Raw genomic sequence first — 19,428 nt, forward strand, 5'->3', positions numbered from 1 at the left:
AGATTACAAATCATAGCTTTATTTTCAAAACCCCGAAATTCACATTTGTTTTTGTTTTTTTTTGTGCAGCCTTTAATTTTATACATACTAAAGTAAAGGACACTCTTCAGGAAGTGGGTGTATCTGTCTACAATGAAGAGAAGACTAAATAAAAATTAACAAAGAGGGTTCACCACCAAGTGCAAGCCATTAATACAGTAGATGGGAGGTGGCACACAAATACAATTGATTCATTCCTGAGTCTGATATCGATAAGTTTATTCTGTTTTCAACATTAGCCTCCTGCAAAAGAGACTTTATAGGATCTCAGTTCCTTATGTTGACTATTTTTGAGCACGGTTGTTCGTTGTTTTGACCATTACATTATTGTCCCTATCGGCCTATCAAGGCTTCTGTTCTGATGTCCACATATTTTAGGGCTGACCTGCTTTTTGTAACTTTGACGATTTTGAAAAAAAGAGAGGGCTCAGGGGAGGTCCTTGGAGCTGGGATGTAGAATTCCTTTTCTGAAGCCTTCTCTCCCAGTCCTCAAGTTCAAAATACATCAAAATCTCCTCTTCTCGTTTTGAGAGTCTACTAAAGTTTTAAACTAGATATTCAAATGTTCACCTATTGGGGTGGTAGCACTAGAGTGATATTGGGTTTCTTTGATACCATTTTGCTAGCGGAGGTCACTTGTTAATTTCTCCCTCAGTGAAGGTGTCAATCTAATGAGATATCAGAGTGCATAGATGTTAACATCAAAGCAACTAGTGGTGGATGAATGTGCCATAGCAAACACGATGCATGTACGATGACTCACAAAGCTGGTTGAGCAATGAAATAGAATGATATCCACTCCAAATATTGTAGGAAAGCAGGTGGTGATAGCTGAAGATAGCTGAAGAAGAAAATAAGAGATAAAAGAGTTGACTAGACACACCACAGATGGTATCACGGGGAAAAAATGCAGTCATTTGGGGACAGTGCAAAACCGCATCACAGTGCACACAAACATGTTAAAAAACCTTGACAGATTTGGGTAGCCGGGAAAGTATTGCAGTTCAGCTGAGGTAGCGGAAGTGGAAGTCTGCACAGCAGCAAATATGTCAACAAACGTTGCCGTTGATAACAGCAATATGGAGTAACTGGACCTTGAAATAATAGCTTGGAAGGCACATTGAAGGCAATTGGCAAATAAAACACTGATTCCCTTACAAAATTGTCAGTCGGGACAATCTTTATTCAGAGTTCCACCTACTGTTTTACTGAACTGAAATTTTGGCCCCCCACAATTTCCCCAAAAACTAAATTCTGCTGGCACCAGGATGTAAAAGTCAAAATAAGAAAGTACACGCTAGCAAAGCAATGCTAGCTCCTTCATTTCGAGGCACGGAAACACGAGCAATTTTCCACACAGACGTTTTCGATTCTGAGCTTTAGTCTCCCTTTTCTGTTTGCCAAACGGCGAAGTGGACCGACCGCAGATACGTTGCTTCCTTTCTCACAGTATTTTTCTAATGTTATGCAATAAAAATCATTCTCCCGAATGCCATATTTTCTGGACTTTCAAGGTGCACCCAAAAAAACATATTTTAGCTTGAGCAACTTATACTGAACGATTTAAGAATTCCACAGGAGCAAGTTGAGCCACGTCCATGCAATTTTGGCCGATGAAATGGAGAAAAAAAATCTGAACATTTTTAAGCTGAACTTCAATCTTTTTAATTTATCCCGTTTAAAACTGCCTCATCTGATTTTTCATTGGTCCTTTGAGAAACAATGTATCATCAGGTCTACTTGGTTTTGAGCCCATTATTGTTCCTTACTGATCGATCAACAGTTCATTGTGAACTGTCTAAAAATGATGCACACACCAAACCAGTTTATGTTGACCTTTTAACGATTCTGCGGTTTTGACAGCAAAAGAATCAATAAGGCTTAATCAAGCTTCAGACACTGAGTGTGTCAAGTATGAACAATTCTCTGATGTATTTCTTATGTAGCTGTGGAAATTGTTAGCATTGTCAGAAACTTTGTCAGGTATTAGCAACACAAAAACACGAATTAGTTTAAAAGTATCAACTAATCAAATCATAGTTATTATTCAGTTGTCAAATAATAGAATTGAGCTTTTGTACGGTATGCAGAGGTACATAGATGTACCGTAATCAAATCCTAGTGTCACGGTCTTAACCACGGTGGGAAGTGAGTTCATAAAGCCCAAATATTATATTCCAAGTAGCAAATTTGACAAATTATAGCTGAGGATGAGTGTTAATCAAATCACTTTGATATTTCTGTGGGGCAGTGGCGGACCATGAATTTCACACCAAGATCTTCAGTAATGCTACGCCTGAATCAATCCAACCCTCAATAATTACTTTGTTGCTAAAAATTCATTTCAGTCCTTTCAGGGTTGAGGTGCAAGAAGTTAAGTGACATCCATCTTTTTGAGGCAGGCCTACAAATTTAGTGAGGCAGATTCCTCCATCGGAAAATATAGTGGAATGTCATCTGCGTAGCAATGGAAACTGAAATTATACTTGTGAATAATATTACCTAATGGAAGCATGGGGATGTTGAAGAAGAAGGGGGCCAGGTACTAAACCCTGCGGAACAACACATGTAACAAACTAAAGGGCTCGGATGCCATTTCATCACATTTAACACAGTGCGTCCTATCTGAGCGGTAGAACATGAACTATTCATTGACCAAATATCATTAACATCACATGATTCAGATATTTTTTAGGACAACGGGCCTTGATGACGTACCACTGCTGTAAGGAAAACCTTGCAGCACAGGTGAAGGGCGTGTGTGAAAAAAACATTATTTAACTGATACAATTTTGTTTTTCAAAGGAAACACACTTGATAGTTGCAGTATTTTCAAGTGTCAAATGTCTTTGATGGGGGAGGACAGTCAGACTGAAAGCAAGAGTCAAATTATTTTGGTTCTAAAGCTCAAGTATCGTCATGGCTATGAGGACAAACAGCCCCAAAGCCTTAGATGGGAAATTCAGCCCCATTTATCAGAAACAGCTTTCCATTGACTTATTTTACAGCTATGACGCCAAAATGACCCCAACACGCCGCTCCTGATCAAACCAAGTACAGCCAGACGTGACTTAAATCGTGTCTCATCTTCTCAGACGGCACTGCTGAGTAATGAAATTTCCATAGTATCACAACAACACAGCCCGGGATCCACTCCAACTGGGATTCAAAGGGAGATTCCATAAATCTGGACAAGAATCCGCGAACCAGCTGCTCGTCACTTTTAAGATTTGGCAAGATTTAGAAGAAAGGTTATAGAGATAATCCCAAATTCTTAGACAATCCAAATGTAGGGAAATATGACATTTTTTGAATTAAATCCATATATATCTATCATCCGTGAATAAAATTCTTTCCGAGATATAGATTTTGAAGAAAACATATCTTGTCTTTGTCATCAGAGGAACACCAGCACATTAGCAAGCCAGTCGCTATATTGTTTTACAAGTTAATAACTCCAAAAAGTTTCAAGTGTTTTAAGCCAAGTTTTGGTTGTTTTTTGTGGAGAATGCCTAGGCATGGTGTTGCAGTTGGATGTAGAAGTTTTACAACAAAGAGTGAGCGGCCAAAAATATTATTTTTGCCGAAAAAAAATATACAGAGAGTCGCCAACCAGGAAAAGATCAATGAAATCAGATCACAAACAACAGGCTAACCGGGAACCAACAGCAAATGGCGGCTGCGGCGATAAACGAGAAGCCGGGCAGGAATAAAACAAGGGACACGGAAAACCCAGTGCTAAGGCCAGGTTAGCCAGCTAAACAATACACGGTGGGAAGCCAACAGATCCCAATCTGGAACACAAACCAGGAGAGCCTTCGGCAACCCTGATGCTAACGGTAGCTAGCCAGGCAAAATTGTAAGTGGTCTGAATTTATATAGCGATTTTCAAGTCAATGAAGACCTCCCAAAGCGCTTTACAATTTTCACTTTTACACACTAACTAACCAATAGCAGCCTCAGCCATGCAAGGCGCCTGCCTGCTTATTGGGGGCATTAGAGATTCAGTGTCTCGCCCAAGGAGGAGCCGGGAATCGAATCTCCAAACTCTTGATCCCAAGACGAGCGCTTTACCTCCTGAGCCAATACTACCATAACTGTCTGCTTCGGAGCTGTTGTGTTCATGGGATTCACTTCATTTTGAAAGTGTTGTTTTCCTTCAAAGTCGTCACAGCTCTACAGCGACAAACCAGATGGCTCAAGTTTGAGACTAAATTTCTCGAGTTGAGTTGACTAATTGTGGAACACTACATGTTCTGCACATAACTGGAAAAAAATTTGGTTAGGGAATATCAATACGTTTTAAAATGAAAATATCCACCGTGCTCCTTCAGCCAAACAAGGTCGTCGGCAAAGGGAACAAGACAAATTGGAATGTATCCTTGTATGTTTGTGTTCAGATCACCTGTATTTTAGATCATTCTAGGTTCCTAGATTGAATGTAACCTGCAGCTACATGCCCAAGTGTCATGGTCGCCGTGGCGACCGGTCTGCCCCGCCCCCTGGGCACCAGCTGAAGCAGATCAGACTTTACAGGTTTTATTTTTTTTTGGGGGGGGGGGGGTTCGAACAGGCCACACCGTATTTCAAAACGCAGTGTTTAAAATGTAAGAAACAAAAGTAGCGGCTTGTTGTCCGGAATTTACGGTATGTACAACAACCAGAACAACAATTATTTAAGATGACAGATGAATAAATAAATAAAATCGATTTGATTCTGTTAGCACATAAGGATCAACATCTGAAATTTTGTTCAGGGCGATCTGGAAAGGCTGGAAAAAAGGGAAAAAAAGTAAGTCTTTAAAGGCTAAGCGGTGCTGCCTGGAGAACGTCTGCGAAGCCTGAGGAATGTAATGACATCATAGTTTAAAAAGCTTAAAGGTTGGGAGTAGTTCAATATGCAATGCTGACTCCTCAGTGTCCTCTATGCACTTCATTATGGCTTTCCCATGCCCGTTTTATTACCCTGCCAAGTTTGATTGGAGCACAAATATTTCCTTACCTGACAGGGCAGAAAAAAAACCTCAGTTTTTCCTTCTGATGTGTTTAAGTCAGTCATGTTAAGTCAAGTCCGAAACAACTGCGTCTGCCTAATTTGCCAAAGAACTGTTTCTGGTTTCAAATAATGTAATATCACTAGGACATGCCAACTGCAAAAAGTCTACTGGAAACAAATGCTGTGAAAAGGTGAATCAACTGGAAGCTGTTTTAAAGTCAAATCAAAATGCTACAAAGGTGAACACTTCAAAACTATCACGGAGGGTGAATTTATTAAAAACTGCTCATAATATGCCAGGTTGACTAGTTGGCCCTCACAAATTTTCAGCTGAGCAAATCTGGCCCGCTTTCTAAAAAGTTTAGTCACCCCTTTGTTTAAGTACATTCATTCCAGAATAAACATTTTGGCCTATTCCACCACACCTAACCACTCCTCACATAACATATGTTAAAGGGACAGTGTGCATTATTTAGCATCTCAAAGTGGTAAAAAAAAAAAACGTAATTCATTAAAAAACAAATATTGCAAATATAAGCAAGATAAATGAAAAATCATGAAAACGTGCATTTTTTAAAAAATACTAAATGAAGGCGTTTGCATTAATTTCGCATAACATTAGCTTCACCTAAAGGGAGCTGGCATAAATATTCTTCAAATTACAAGTCCCAAAAAACCTTAAAGAGGCTAGTCGAAAAAAAGACAGAAGTAAAATGATGTAGTTTGGTCACTTTGAGTTGCCGTAGTTTGTATTCTTTGTTGTTCTTTTTCAGCACTCAATTTTTGCTGCACTACACAACACAGTGACATCTAGTGGTCGAATAATCCACACTGTTCCTTCAAATGAATGCAAGTTTTATTTTCTTCATAATTTAATAATGAAGCATCCTGCAAAAACGTAAAGAAAAAAATATTATATTTTGAATGTGGATGCCATATTTATGAATTAATACTAAAATACATTAATTAAATAAATAAATTGCTCAAAAATTAGTATAAATGAACGACCTATTTGAAATGCAATTAAACATCACTGTTATGTTTTGAATCCATTACTATGTGTTTTGCTTGCTAAATGTATTTTTTCTGAAAGGCGCGAAATATAATGTCCGATTACAAATATATTTAAAAAATAATCAATTAAAAAACAAATTGTTTTGTATGATTACAGAACAGAAGTGACACTAAAGGAAAATTAGTGAAAACAAGTAATATTCTGTACAAGAAAATGGATCTGCACTCAAATATGGACCAGGTTAGTAAATTATACAAAAGCTTTCATGTTTGGTTGGTGAAATATTTGCATTGATGTCAAGGAAACTTTATTGGAGCATCTATATTTCTATTTAATGTTAAAGTCAAATAGAAATTTGTTTGGCTGGTGCGATTTATAGTCCGGGAAAAACAGTACCTGTACTTTGCTTGGGTCTTTTTTTCTGTGTCTGTACTGGAACAATATCACTTTTTTTGTATTCTAATGTTGTAACGCGATTACCCTGCAAGCCCACAAATATGAGTGCTGTATGCTTACATGCACAATGTGAGCGAAACCATGCGCATGTTCTAAAGAAACATCTCTTCCTAGTAAAACGTCAACGAGCGTTGTTTCTCTGGAAGTGGGTGAGTACGATAAGACCAAAAACCTTCCAAAGAATTAAGTGGGTTGAGGTGGGTGGGGGCTCACATGATAGGCCAGTTCAGAGAAATCTGAAGTAGTTGGCTTTCTAATAACTACATCCAGTCCAACAAATACTACTCTTTGTGGCAAAAATGTTTTCATTTCAATTTCATTCTTAAGTCTAACTAAAACGCTAGGGGGAACTCTAATAGTGCAATGTCCATTTTATTCTTGTTCCCTATGTCTCTTTTATTTACTTAAATACCCTTTGATTTTATCAGGATAATAGAATATATTTGCATTTCATAAATACTCAAAACTTTGTTGAATAAATGAGGCTCCTACCAACAAACACATTAAATTTTCACTTCGGTACCAATTAAATTTCGATCTCCAGATTGCTTTTATAATATAATTGCCTGTTTCAAAGTGTGTTTTTTTCACCACTAAATTTAGCTGTATGGAGACTCAAAGAGAGGATATTGCTCTATTTTACTTTTCATTTTAATGCTCAGCTTTTTGAGCTTTTTAGCTGCAAGATGGCGGACAAATATGTCAGATCCCTTCGGGTGAATGGCAATTTCTTGACTTATATAAATTTTAAAATATGAATAATTATTTGATACATCATATATTTTTGCTTCTTTCCAACTTATATTAAAAGAATTACCAATTTATTTATTTTTTTATCAAATGTATGTGCCTAATTATACACACTGTCCCTTGAATTTGATCTTCTTTTCCTAATCAATTATGGGAAAAACATTTTTCATTTTCGTTTATTCATGCAGTATATTAATTGATATGAGTTGAAGAGATCAATTTAATTGAACACTATATCCATATATATTTCCAAATTTCAGGCACAGAGCTTGGTATTGCACCTGTGTAAGTTAAATTTAAATGTTTGTAATACTTTTTTACATATTTTACACACCCAAAATTAATCTGTTAAAAGGACAGCATGTAATATTTTACCAGATGATGTTGCTGTATATTGTGGCACACCCAAAAATAAGTACTAAACAGCATAAGGAAAATCACAAACTATTGAGACAAAAAGTAACCAAACCATACCATGTTTCTTTTCTTTTTCTTCTTTTTTTTGCCTAGCTTTTTCAAGGTTTTTGGTTTTAATAGCAAGATGGCGGACAATTATGTCAGCTTCCTTTAGTGAGGCTCATGTTATGTACCATATTTTCCCGACCATAGGGCGCACTGTGTTAAAAGGCCGAGTCTCCGTAGCGGGTTCAATTACTGCATTTAATACGTACACAGGGCGCACCACAAGATAGGGTACGGGGGCTTTCTGTTGGGGCCGCCACTTTTGTGCCTGAATCCGACTCCCTTTCGCATGAACTATGCTTCCTATTGCTGCGGTGAAAATTGTGTATGTTTTGATGTACTCATTCTATAGACTATAATGGCTTTGTTGTATTAATCACGTCCATCACTATTCATTAATAAAGACATGGTACAGGCTATAATCGCAACACACGTTTTGTCAAAAGCATAGTGCGGGCTCATGCGAAGGGGAGTCAGATTTTGCAGGGGAGTCAAATTTAGGTACATCTGTCTCGGATGCTCGGTTTCCATGATTTTCCAGGTACTGCAGAAATCAACACACCGCAGCAGACAAAAACACGGAAAGCATTTAATCGAGGTAAAGTGAGGGTTTGGATTTCTTTAATATTTGGGGGGAAAACTCGGTTCAGCCTCCGGTAGCACAATACTTTTCAAATTGCTCAAAACGCTAGACCGTTAGCATCCATGAGTACCTCCGCCAACCATGCGCTGCTTTTGACGTCAAGTGTCCTCTTCTGCACAAGCTTACGGCGTCCAAACAAGAGTGGCTTTCAAGTCACATTTAGTTGAAAATGTGAGCAATCTCACAAAAACATCAGATTTCACCCCAAAATGTTGTTTTATGTATATCTCAGGGCGGCATTAGCTCAGGAGGTTTAGCACTCATTTTTGGGATTAACAGGGTGCAGGTTCAATCCCTGGCTCCTCCGTGCTATATGTTGAAGCGTCCTTGGGCAAGACACTGAATCCCTAATGCCCCCGATAGCGGGTAGTTGCCTTGCATGGGTGACGCTGCTATCGGTTAGTTAGTGTGTAAAAGGGAAAAGTGTGAAACACATTGTAAAGCGCTTTGGGAGGTCTTCATTGACTTGAAAAGCGCTATTTAAATGTAGACTATTTACATTTACTCAGCCAAGGCCCGAACCTGTGACCTTTCAGTCTCGGAGTAGGCGCCCATCCTTATGTTCGCCACTTCAAATGAGACACAGGACCCACTGCAATTGGAAAAAAATGTGACGCTTTTTTGTGCGCCTTATAGTCATAAAAGTACAGTAAAATTATGCCAGTTTCTCAACCAAAGATTCTTTTTTCAAATGCACATTTGTATGATAGTTCATGTATTTTTGCTTATCATTTATCAATATTGTGTTGTTGGTTTTTACTGAATGATGCTTTTACAAGTAGGATGCAGTAAAGAATGCACACTATCTCTTTAAAAAAAGATTTACCACCGCTGCATGAAAATAGTCATCTAAAGATGCTCAATGGCATGAGTTGTGTCAAGATTACCACAATTACCAATATTGGTTTCAACTCAGCAGCACGACGGCGCAGTGGTTGGAGCGTGTGCGGCACAGTTCTGAGGTCATGAGATCGAAACTTCATGTGTGGAGTTTGCATGTTCTCCCCGTGCTTGCGTTGGTTTCCTCCGGACACTCCGGTTTCCTCCCACATTCCAAAAACATGCATGTGAGGTTAATCGGTCCAAATATTCCCTCGGTGTGAATGAGCAAGACAGACAACTTCTGTCTCTGTGTGCCCTGCGACTGGCTGGCAATAAGTTCAGGGTGTCCCCTGCCCACTGCCTAAAGATAGCTGGGATGGGCTCCAGCGACCCTACTGAGAATAAGTGGTGCAGATAATGAATGGATGGATGGAGGGTTTCAATTCTAACCAAACTAGTCGATTTGGATTCTATTTGCAAAGATGGAGGTCAATTGACATCTGCTAAATGTAGGTTGGTAATCATTTAGCAGTGGTGTGAGAACTATGGCCTGCGGGCCAAAAGTGGCCTGTTCATCCAGCCTTCCAAACGAAAATGATCAAAGTTTAATGACAATGTTTATACCTGTAAAAGTAAATTAATTAAGACTAACATATTTTTTGGATGCCAACTTTTTCACCATTGTCCGTATTTGTGTCTACAACAAAAATACCATATACATAACTACTACAAAAATACAACCAAATTACTATAACCGGTAAATTATGAAATTGAGTCCTTGATAACAGAGACATAATATATTATTTTAATTTCATTCTGAAAAGAGAAAAATACAACATAAATACTAGACAATTATTACTACAGTAGTAGTATCTACTACCATAGAATTATTACAACAGAAATGTTACAAAAATACAACCACGGTTATATTACAAAAGTATTTTAACAATACTACAAGAATACTGCTTTGGAAATACTTCTGCAGACACACTGCAAAAAAAAAACACTTTAGTAATAATATAATACAAAAATACTTCTACATAAATATTACAACAGAAATGCTACAAAAATACTACTACAGAAATATCACAACAGAAATGCTACCAAAATACAATTACAGTAATACTCCAAACTACAGCTATACCACATAAATCTACTTGGGAAATACTATAAAAATACTATAGAAATACTACAAGACTGGGTGGGTCGGTGTTTACCTTAACCACTAGTCCTTTAGTGGTTAAGGTAAACGGTTTTATTTTATTTACTCTGGTGTCTCATGGGCAAGTACAGCCTGATAGCGCCCATGCCTCTCCAGTCACCCGTCCTTGAACCGGAGACCTTACGCATGTTTGAACAATGTACTAATCATTTGGCTAACGAAACACACTACACGTATATTACTATAAAAATACTTCAAAAATAACTCTAAAGAAATACTACAAAAACAACACTACAGTAATCCTATAGTACAAAAATACTATGACAGAATCACTACTTAAGTACTACTACAGAAAATAACTACAGATATACTACCAAATATCTGATATGGAAATACGACGAAAAAGTTACAATATTACTACAAAGACTACAGATGTACTAAAAGAAAACCCAATATAAAAATGCTAAAAAAATAAAATACCAAAGGAATTTAACAGAAATACTACAAAATACGACAATGGAAATACTACAAAAACACTACTTCAAGAATACTAAAAAAATACTAAAAACATTCAACTAAAGCATTAGTACAAAACTAAATATAAATTGAAGTGCTTAATACAGGGACCTAATCTATTATTATTAATTGTGAGTGTTTCAAAACCAATTTGAAAGAACTATTTTATCTAAAAGAATATAAAGAAATATAACATGTAGATGTCTGCATGTATATTCATATATGAACAAATGAATAGGTCCCTCTGCTACATTTTGTAACTTTATGCGACCCTTAACGCCAAATAGTTTTCCACCCCTGTCATGTAACGTATATTTTTTTGTAAAAATAATGGCGATAATAAGTTTTTATATGTGCGTCAGAAAAAGCTTGATTTTCTCTGTTTTCCCATGTCCTTGATCCAAAATTGCGCTCCGAGTTCATAAAAATTCTTGTGCTATCATCGGACGAGGCCCAGTTCATTCTTGTGACGGGCCGGGCTTGTCACTTGCTTGACAGCAGTAACGTAGTATTCGGTATTTTATCACGGCTGCACACATGTTTACGCAGGAACGAGCCCGCTCCAGATCCACCCACCTTCATTTCAGTAGCAACGATAGCACGCTTGACTCTACATGAATGAGGCCTTTGCAGCCGCTGTGTACTTTGTGATTACATAGGAAGGAATTGTGGCAGAAGAAGTCATGAAATGGTCGCTTCTGCCTGACTGCATCCATAAATAGTAAGCAAAAGAAGAAAATGAAGAATTGAGGTTAGATGGAGTTGAGTATTTGCATTTTAAAAGCACTCCAGGCAAATAGGCTTCCGAAACAGAACCAAAACTTCAGTTTGTTCTTATAGTGTGATTTGTACTTTTTACCTTAATGTTTATTCTTTTCACTTTACTTTATTTTCAACATTGTGATGTAGTTAAATTATAATAACAGTTCATACAATTTTATTTCATTAACATATGTAAACAAAATTTCCAATTACTTTCTCTGGTAAAATCTCAATAATAATCTTTAAAACTAGCTACATTTTGTGATATTGGCATACAAAAGAAATTGAACAATAGCAGTACGTCCTTAAGAATCTAGCACAGCACTTTGAAAAAGAAAGGCAGAGAAATAAAGAATAACAATGACGGATGGATAATTTAAAAAAAAAGGCAGCGAGAGAGAAAATCAGCCCACCCCGAATGAAATTTAGGCCCGACCCCGCCCAAATTTCAGGCTTGGGCTTAAGATGTTACCTTTGACTTACATACAGTAACACATTATAGTGCAAAAGAATTCACTCTTAGGACCTCAGACATTTCTTCCTCTGCAACTCTTTTTACGAATGGCGCACTTGTCATTTGTAAACAAAAAGCAGTACGTGGGAAGCCATCGCTGTGTTCACTCTGGCTGCCAAAACGAGTTGCATCCTTTTCACTTCTTTAGCTTTAAGTGGACACTTAAGTAATCTATTTTGTGGAAGTGGGTATTGCACATAAAAAAAGAAAAACTGAATGGAAAACCTGCACCCCACCCTCGACACTTCTTCCATTCCCTTCAGAATGAGAAGCTACAAATTACATCCAATAGGCACAACTGTCCACCTCTCATTCTCTCTTCAGACACACACACTTCCGTACGGAGGTCTGTCTGCTTCAGTATAATGCTGTTCCGGGTTCAATTCTCAGTTCACGACTTCCTGCGTGGAGTTTGCATGTACTCCTTCTGCTACGTTGTTAATGTTTCCACTCAGGTTGATAGAAATGATACCGCTACTGTTCAGATTGATATTTAGTATTCAATTCTCCAGTTGAAAATATTCCAGCGCTTATTCCATTTTACTTAGAATGCTTTGAATATCTCGATTACATTAATCCTTATATCTTCATGTAGTAATAAAAATACTTTGAAATAATTTAATACAATGGTAACTGCAACAGCTTTGCACCAAAACTATTTTTGGGTGGCATTTCCTTTTTTTCCAGAGTCATTGGCACATGAGAGTGCAAAACTCAAAAGAGTAAGACTGAGTCCAGATGGAGACTACAATCCTGAAATAGTTTATATATTCAATGTCGTTCTGGCCTAGGAGAGTGAAATGTCGTTCTGGAAATGACATGAGGTTGCAACACCATAACAATGTGAGAGCTTGCATTGAGCTAAGCGTTTGACAGTTTCTGCCTGAGGATGAAATCTATCTCCATTGTTTCTCTTTGAAAAGGTTGTGGAAATTAACTTTGAAGACAACATTAAAATGATTGGTGCTCCAAAAAAACCCGAAAGCCTCTTTCTGGTTTGAAATCATGATGCAATATTATACATTGTAGTACCATATAGGGTTTTTAAAATACCCTGCATCTCCTTGTGTAGTATGTCTGTGTTCCCCAACCTTTTCTGTAATACAGACGGGTTGTGTGACAAAAGTCTCACAACCCGGCTCAATAATAACATTAGTAATAATAACAATAATAATTATATGAAGCCTAAATGCACTGTGTAATCACTAGAGCACTAGTGGTGTAGCTTACATTGGAGCAGGCATTATATTTCATCTCTTTTTTAAACTATTGTTACTCACAGTACCAGGAACGAATGTTATAATAGAGAATGGTGAAAACAGAAGGTTGTCCTGAAATATATGAATAAACGCAAAAAAGCACGACTCTTAGGTATATCTGATGGTGAATCGAACTTTGAAGGACATGAAATGAATATATTGTAAATTTCTTCTAGTGTTATGTTCAGAGTTTACATTGTCAATACTTTTTGGGGGGTTTTGATCATGACCCCGTGTATTTTACAGTGTAGTACTATGAATAAAAATAGTGTGATGAATTTGATAAAATCGAATGCCTTTTTCTTATGTCGTCTACATCCCTGCAGTGTAGTGGTTAGGATTCATCTCCTGTTGCATCCAATGCAATGCAGATATTGTCAGCCCTATAAATGATTGATCAATCATTGCTTGGATGGGGTAATATACTACTGTAAAACCCTGTGTATAAGGCGCACCTCAAAAATTTTGTTATTTTGTGGGTAAAAAAAAACGGTGTTATTCCAATTTTAGCTAACCTTCATTGGCTCCCTGTTAGTTTAAGATGTGATTTTAAGGTTCTGTTGGTAATATACAAAATCATGCATGGACTTGCTCGCTCGCATTGGTCATAATTAATATCGCCCTAATTAATTTCGAAGGGGGATTACCTCATGTAGATAGATAGATAGATAGATAGATAGATAGATAGATAGATAGATAGATAGATAGATAGATAGATAGATAGATAGATAGATAGATAGATAGATAGATAGATAGATAGATAGATAGATAGATAGATAGATAGATAGATAGATAGATAGATAGATAGATAGATAGATAGATACTTTATTCATCCCGCAGCGAAATTCACACTTCCAGCAGCATCCCTGCGCTGGAGAACAAAACAAAAATAGGCAAAAAGAATACAATACACAAATAGCCAATGTGACGTGTTGATACCCAATGTAGCGTGTTATATAGAGTATCTAGATACACACTGCAATAAAAATACGGTAATATGCAATGTGGGGGGTGTGGTTTAATGTGGACCTTGACTCCGCCGGGTGGAGTTAAAGAGCCTCATGGCATGAGGAAGAAAAGATCTCCTCAGTCTATCCGTGGTGCAAGACTGCTGAAGCTGCTCTTCTGTCTGGAGATAATGCTGTGTAGTGGATGCGATGAATTGTCCATGATTGACTGCAGCTTTTCCAGTCCCCGTCTCTCAGCTACTGTTGTCAGGCTGTCCAGTTCTGTGCCCACAACAGAGCTTGCTTTCCTCACAAGTTTATTATTATTATATGCAGTCCCTTTTTAAGGTTTCTTCATTTTCCTCTTGTTGAGGTTTTTGAGTTTTTCCTTGCGCTTACGTAGGTTTTACATCAGGGGATGGTGTAGTAATAGTCTGTGTTTTGCAATAATTTGTGGTCTGTGCAGCCCTTTGAGACTCTTTGTAATTAAGGGCTATACAAATAATCATGACTTGAATTCAATGGTATAAGCAAAAAAAGTTGCTTTTTTTAAATATGGCCACCTTTATTCCTGTGAGAGCTCGATTGGTCGCTAATATCTGTTAAAAAAAAGCATTGCGTATGAAGGTGTAGTTTTTTTATGTTGATGTATCGTTATTTTGACAAAAAAAAAAAAAACATTTGGGACCAAAAATCTGAAAAGCAGACAGACAACAAACCCAAGAGCATTACGTAACAGCTTACCTGCCTATGTTGGTGATGCAACGTGAAACTCGACATAAGAATTGACATTTTAAACGCAGCTGATTATATCATAGACCTTCTTGCATTGTGCAGCTCGGTCACTCCTAAGTGGAAAATGGGTTGAAAGAAATCCCCATTGACTACTAAGTTCCAGTTCCTTTCCTGAGAATTTAGACTCACTTCCTCCTCCTGAGTCTTCCGGACAGACAGTGAGCCACAAAAGGGGGCTGCCACCGTTAAATATGGCACGATTTTCATTGCACTCCGAGTGCCAACATGTCTTCAAAGTTGGCAGAGCAACGTTTGGCTTTGCAGTGGGAAAAGTGTTTAAAGCGAACTGATAACAATTCAAACCCAACACTGCTTAAGAATGGCACAAATCACTGCGATAAAATAATCTAGGTTATAAAAATGTAAGCAATAAAATAGCAAAGGACTGAGTCAAAAACGGGCTAAAGACAGAAAGGTCTCGTTTTTAACCATTAATCCCTTAAAATCTGGGTTAGTTTTCAGTCATTTGTTAATTGGGTCCTTTAAGTATTTAAAAATGTAAACCTGTTGTTTGGGTTTAAAAAATGTTTGGTTATTCATTCACTTCCCCAAAAAATTGATGGAAATGAATTGAAATTAAATGACTTTGTCGTAAAGCATTGCATGCAATGGGATTAGATATGACACTTCAGGGTAAACTTGTAATAAATACTTTAAAGAGGAAATAAATAAAGGACTATCATGATAAAAGGCAGAAATCATACATTTACAATGTAGTGCTTACAGTTATAATAATAGCACATGTGAATGAAAAGGAAAAGTGCATGTTAACAATAGTTCAATTAAAAGAAGTGTAATAACATTTAGCAGCAACAAACCCCAAAATTTGTCAGCAACAAAAAAAGGAGAAGAAAAAGTTACAAAATAGAGTTTTCGCAGTTTTGCGTGCTTGTTTAGGGTGGTGATAGCCCTTCTGAAAGAAGCTGTCTCTGGGCCTGGTTGTATGTACTTGCATATAAGCAACTCCCCAAAACTGCTCTAAAATAGCAGCATACTTGAGGAAAATATGATTCCAACTTGTACCGAAACATCAACAAATATATAGTTAAGTAGTTAATTATGATTAGTATACTGTTTTACAGCGAAAAATATAGGTAGGTAGGTAGGTAGGTAGGTAGGTAGGTAGGTAGGTAGGTAGGTAGGTAGGTAGGTAGGTAGGTAGGTAGGTAGGTAGATAGATAGATAGATAGATAGATAGATAGATAGATAGGTAGGTAGGTAGGTAGGTAGGTAGGTAGGTAGGTAGGTAGGTAGGTAGGTAGGTAGGTAGGTAGGTAGGTAGGTGAACGGACGGACGGACGGACGGACGGACGGACGGGCGGGCGGGCGGGCGGGCGGACGGACGGACGGACGGACGGACGGACGGACGGACGGACGGACGGACGGACGGACGGACGGACGGACGGACGGACGGACGGACGGACGGACGGACGGACGGACGGACGGACGGATAGATAGATAGATAGATAGATAGATAGATAGATAGATAGATAGATAGATAGATAGATAGATAGATAGATAGATAGATAGATAGATAGATAGATAGATAGATAGATAGATAGATAGATAGATAGATAGATAGATAGATAGATAGATAGATAGATAGATAGATAGATAGATAGATAGATAGATAGATAGATAGATAGATAGATAGATAGATAGATAGATAGATAGATAGATAGATAGATAGATAGATAGATAGATAGATAGATAGATAATCTCAGCTTTGCACATAGCCACAGACTGAACTCCCCTTTGGTTGCGCTGCTTGATGACACTTCCATTCAAGTATTTGTTTGGAAAGCGTTGGTCATTGATGAGTTGCATGGGGGACCCAACTCCAGCGTAGCAACATTAACTATACAGCCAGTGGGATAAATGCTTCTCCACAGATCAGCATGAAGTCATTATGGTGCTAACTGTCTCTAATGCTCCATTGTTACAAAGTGATGGCTGGAACAATGCATAGCGTTCCAGACCTGGTGGGCCATGTAGAACTCTTGAGTATGTGCAAGATGAGAAGCACTCGAATCTGTTTGTCTATAATTGCAATGTCTGTGTGTGTTTGACCATGTATACGTGCGTGTATTTATGTGAGTGTTGTCTCACTGTGGCTACTCTTCCACTATAGTTGCTTGGCCACAATGAGACTGTTGTGGCTCCATGCTGGGTGGCCTATTCATGTCCCACCATGCACGATGTCCTCTAGTGGCATGGGCCTGGGGGTGCCGGGTCTGCTAATTACAAAAATCTCCAGCAATCCGGTTCCAGTTAAAACCCATTCATGCACCCTTGTTGGATTTCTGGGTTGGAAGGGTTACTTTCAAAATATAATTGAATACGGTTACTAGTTACCTGTTGAAAAATGCAAACAATAACACAATTCAAATAAAAGAATATTGCAGTAATGTAACATGATAACTTTCAATTTCACCAGTAACAAATATGCAAATATAATTACACAATTGTGTTTAAGATAAATAAACAATGTACAAGTTAAAGAGATGAAATAAATGAAATAAAAGACTCTTTGGATAAATAGAATTTCATTTGTGGATTATTCTACATTGCTTGACTTCAAAGTAGCTAAGTACAAAGAATTTGAAGTTTATATTGGTTAAAAGTTCACTGTAGAGAGAAAAACAAGTGCTATTTTAATTGAGTCGTTTAACTTTTTGCAAGCCTTTGGAAATGCATGAGAGTACTTTTGTTAGGTTTGGAGGATAAACCCAATCGCAGCACTGATGGTTTTATTTGGGAAAAAAGGGGAATTCAAGCAAAAAGCACTCCGAACAGGGAGGAAGAGAGAAAACGTTCATAACAGTTTGGTTCAACTCTGGGGCACAGCACAGGCGGCAAGTTTTAAGTTTGTCAGTTTTCATTTCATTGATGTAATTTTGCTGCAACTTAAAAGATTGGATATGATGAATTTATTCACAAAAAATTACTTAAAATAAAGTGCAAGAATTAAAGACATGTACCTGCACCTTAAATAAGTCTCAAAAACAAAGGACCTAAGGTCATCAACACACAATTTATTTATGAAACCTAAATATGAAAAAGATACTTAAAATATGAAAGCCACAAATGATGGAGGAGGAAAGGGGATTTTGATAACAATTTATAGCCTACCTATCTAAAGGAAAAAAGAAAATCTCAGTTAAACAAGATTTCATACACATATACACATTTTATATTTCTGTGTCTGCAGAGGTTACATGAACTCACAATTTTTCATCTTTGACAGAGTTTTTTAAGAGTTGACGTGAATATTTCAAAGCCGTGTGTCATATTGACAGGTTTAAAATCGGGCCATAAACCACAGCAGCGGTCATCTTTAAAAATCTAGCGCACCACTTTAATAGAGAGAGAGGCAGAGAGGTAAAGAAGAATGTGTGATTGGCAAGAGCATTGATTTTAAAGAAGCGTCAGATGAACTTTTTTCATGAGTAAGGTTTAAAAGTTATTTTTATGTGCTAAAACTTGTATATTATCATAGAAAATGCATTTTTTTAAACAAAACAGTTTAAATCCTGCTAACCAAATGATGAATGAGCTGTACAGTAGGTTCATTTATCTGACTATGCTTTGCCAGACATGAACCTCAGCACACGTCACTGCTGTGGACCCTTTTTCAAAATAGATCGAAGCAGCAATCCACACAAAGAGATACTGGAAATGGAGAAGGCCAAAGGCTAGGTGGAACGCACTCTCTTTCCTGGCAAGATCCAGCCTACCGATCATTCGTCCTGTGACCAAACTCACAAGGCTGTGACGTGCAAAGGCCGGATTTGTCGGGTGCAACACGTCAATCCCAGAACAACTCGACAACGTCAACTCGTACAGCAGACCATATATACACTACAGTTCAAAAATTTGAGGTTGCTAGGAAATGTCCTTATTTTAATTAGAATAACATTGTACTAATCAGAAATACACACTTTACATTGTTAACATGGCAAATGACTATTTTAACAGCAAATGTCTGGTTTTTAGTTCAATATCTACAGAATACAATAGAATAGAATATACCTTTATTATCATTGTTACAAAATGGGTTGTACATATTGTGACAACGAAATTGGACGTGGCACTCCAGTTACACATTTAACTGTAAGGATAAAAAATAAATTAAAGATAAAAAGATCATTTACACAATATTTACACAAGAAAGTGTGGGCATGTAAAGGCACAAGATACAAAGGTGTATAGAAGCCCAACTCCACTAACCAGCACTCTTATAGTACATTGTGTTTACTAATTGCTTCAGTAAATTAATGGATGATTAGA

Source organism: Urocampus carinirostris, chromosome 3 (assembly GCF_059441175.1).
Source record: "Urocampus carinirostris isolate Australia breed hairy pipefish chromosome 3, RoL_Ucar_1.0, whole genome shotgun sequence".
Taxonomy (NCBI): domain Eukaryota; kingdom Metazoa; phylum Chordata; class Actinopteri; order Syngnathiformes; family Syngnathidae; genus Urocampus; species Urocampus carinirostris.